The 3,727-nt window shown below is 31.5% G+C and overlaps 1 protein-coding gene across 1 annotated transcript in view; it reads right to left on the reverse strand.

The window, feature by feature from the left end:
* Positions 1-2,703: 2,703 nt before the first annotated feature.
* Positions 2,704-3,727, reverse strand: part of TWIST1 (twist family bHLH transcription factor 1) — a 2,173-nt gene continuing 1,149 nt past the window's right edge. The window contains exon 2 of the mRNA XM_053712989.1: positions 2,704-3,333. The gene's annotated coding sequence lies outside the window, so the exon portion shown is untranslated. The remainder of the gene's footprint in view (positions 3,334-3,727) is intronic.

Below are 3,727 nucleotides of genomic sequence, written 5' to 3' on the forward strand. Positions count from 1 at the left end.
GCCATTTATCAATGAGGCCCCCAATATGCTACACCTCTGGTTCCCACAGACCACTAGAAAAGAGAATAAGGGCCCCTCTGTCCCGTTAGTTTCTTTCTAGCAGATATTACTTTTGTTTACCCGCACCACAGGTGAACCTCCTTACTTTCTTCCTTTCTATTTGGCTTTTCCTTAGCATTTGTTCCCTGCACGTTTGTTTGTTTTTCTTAAAATTACAGATGCAGGGAAACCGCCTGACATCATGAGAGCAGGACAAATGTTCACTTTGAAGGATTCCTGGGCAGGACTTCAAGTGAAATCATATGCTTAAGAAGAATTTGATACTGGACTACAGAAAATAGCTTTTCCGACTTTGCCAAACCAAGGAATGTGCAAAATGCACTAGTTTTCTACTGAAGACCAAACGTCTCCTTGAAATGAGAAGTTTGCAGAGTGAGTGGAAGACCTCTAGTTGAGGAACATTGTAGCTTGGTCATCATGAAAATAATTGTATAATATTTTATTAATCTTATGCTCAATTTTACTAGTTGTGGAACACAATTAAATATTAGTTCAAATATTCATGACAATTAATGGTTAAAACATAATTGTTTTGAAATATTATTGTTTTGGGTGCCAACAAAAAAGGATTAATAGTACATCATAATGCATTCCATTTGGGTAATATTAAATTAGAGGTACAAAAATATAAAAAGCATCTGATGAGGTTCAATGTCTCAGGTTTTGTTTCTAACATGGCTATAAAAATCCCGCAGAGAAATGGTGGAGGGCATTTCCACAGCAAGCTTATTTAGAATTCCCTTTAGGCAGTTTAATATTTTTCATCAATGGGACTCACTTCTGGCTTAATGACTTTGGCTCAGATACAGAAACTTAAAGCTGAAAATGTACTAAATATTAAACACTAAGCCACCCAGCTGTTCTGCATGGAAGAGAGTAACTTTGAGTTAGAACTGGCATAAGACTTTAAATAAAAATCTGTTTATATATTTTATATATTCACACATTATATCCATAGATTTTAAGTGGCATTTGTTGCTGATATATAGTAAATATTGGTTTGTCTAGTAAACAACACGTTTGAAGTCTCACCCACTTATACAATATCATAAGTAGATCAGCATTTTGCTATGTAAACACTATTTTTATTTCCAGGCCAACATACACTGATTTAAAATAATATTACTGTATATTTGAAATAGAAATATATTGTAATACTGTTGTGAATCCCACTAATATGTTTATAAATTTATATATTTTAATTTTTTATTCCCCAGTGTTTTATATATAGAGTTTTATATCGAATATTCAAGTCTTAATAAAGATTCCTATCTGCATCAAAAAGAAAGTCTCTTTGTGGATGATTTAAGTGGATCAGTGGCTTTTCATATTAACTCCCTCTTTTTCTGTTGTTTTTCGAAACAGACCACCTAAACTTCAATCCAGTTTTCAAAGTCCTCGTTAATCTTATAATAAAAACAAACTCTGCAGGCTTTCTTTTGTAAACAATATGAACTACGCTCAAATATGCACAATATTAAATTCATAATAATGCCATGTCAGCAGCGCACTGTAATATGTGGATGTGGAAACAAAAACATTGGGGCACTAGTAACCTCAGCCCTGGCTATATAAACAATATCTATTTTGGAAAAACACTGGAGATTTGCTCAACGCATTGCATGAATTTGAGCTGTTAACTCTTGCAACAATAAGTAACAATTTATAATCTAAATCCTTACAATAAGTTGTTTATTTCAGTTCTAATTAAGACAATTTGCTGGTGTCACAATTAAAATAATTTAATGAAAATTAAAATGTATGTGTGTGTGAATAATGTATCTATCATCTGTCTATATTTTTACATGTATATCTCTACCATCTATTTGTTTATTTATCTATTTATCAATCAATCAATCTATCTATCTATCTATCTATCTATCTATCATCTATCTATCTATCATCTATCTATCATCTATCTATCATCTATCTATCTATCTATCTATCTATCTATCTATCTATCTATCTATCTATCCATGTCTTTCTCTCACTCTTTCTGCATATATAAATACACGCGTAAATACGCAAATTAAATAAAACAAATTTTAAGTCTACCTATTGATTAAATGAAAACCAAATCATTAAAACCTGTGTGTTAATTTATCACTACATACTCATGCGCACACAGTAATATGTTTATATTACATAATCCCTATTTATTGGTATTATTTTTACTTTTGTGCTAAATATTTGGTTCTAGTTGTATGCCCAATACTGCTATTTGTTTTTCTATGAGCAACACAAATTGCTTTACAAAATGGCACAACAATGTGTGACATTCTACACTTAGATTCAAACTAATATGAAAGGAATATGTGCTTGTTAAGTAAGGTCTATAGTTCATGTAGGCGACAGTTTGAATGATCTCTTCTGCAAATATACGAGTTGACATTATTTAGACTTATTTGGGGGAGAGAGCAATCATAGCAAAAAGTAAACCTATCTAGAAAGCAGATCAATAAATCTGTCTTTATAAATAAGCTATGTGTCTGTCAGTAGCAGGTTTATTTGAGTGTTTTACCAAGTTTATTTATATTACCCCCCTCTCATGAATGCCTTGCTAACTAAACAATCAGGTACTGTATTTTCAATTAATTAACAATGTGATTTGTTTTGGGGGGGTTTACAGACCAAACTATGAAATTCTTCAAATCATATTTATTGCAGAAAAATAATATACAATGATATTTACAAAAGAACCATAAAAATATGAATGCATTTAGACACCAGATCTATTTGCATTATTTTTTTTAAACATGGGTCAATAAATAAATAAATTGTTAACTTTTCTTAAAGGAGGAATAAAGAGATGCGCAGAATATAACCATTTCTGAACAAGTTTCAAATAACAAAAATAGTTTTTTTTTCTCCTATAAAATGTTTTCTATCAATAAGACCTTTCAAGAATGGGGAAAGTTCACAAACGTATTTTCCTTTTAAGTGGCTTCATTTGGCACGACTGTTGGGAATGCATGCATGCAAAAATATAAAAAATAATTAAAAAAAATGTAAAATTCCAACATTCTTCGTCAAAAATTAACATTTAGAGATTGTTCAGACTTGAATCAGAATGAAGTGTCATTTATCCCTGCACTGTCCAGGGGCCTCTGTGTTCCCTCTTAATTTCTCTCTTTTCTGTAAGTGCTCCCCACCCCTGTCTCGTTTTGGTCAAATCTCTTCCAAAACTCAAGAAAAATCCTCTGGTTTATTTTTTTATAGGTATCCAGCTTTACTTATAGACTGTCCATTTCCTCCTTCCTGTAAGAGAATGATCTGCAAAATAAATCAAACAAGAAAAAAATGCATCACACGTTTGAATATTTGAATAAACTGTGTTTAAAAAAAGGGAGTTAAAGATTAAAGTAAACAGATTTTTTTTAAAAATGATGACAAACAACACATTGGGTTTTTCCATATGGCTAGAGATTTAGCAAAAGCTTAGCTTGTACAGTAAATAACTTTACAGAAGTTATGCAGAACAGCTGGAGACCTAGCAGAAGGTTACACAGAGGGGGAAAGGATTGATAATGCCCAATTAAGTTTATATAAACGTTATCAAATAAAAGGATTCTAGATTATTATTAGAGCAATAAAAAAATCACCATATGTTCAGTCATAACTGCTTAGAAAGCAAAACCCTTCTTACAAAATCACAACTACAACACTA

This window comes from Bombina bombina, chromosome 5, assembly GCF_027579735.1.
Source record: "Bombina bombina isolate aBomBom1 chromosome 5, aBomBom1.pri, whole genome shotgun sequence".
Lineage (NCBI taxonomy): Eukaryota > Metazoa > Chordata > Amphibia > Anura > Bombinatoridae > Bombina > Bombina bombina.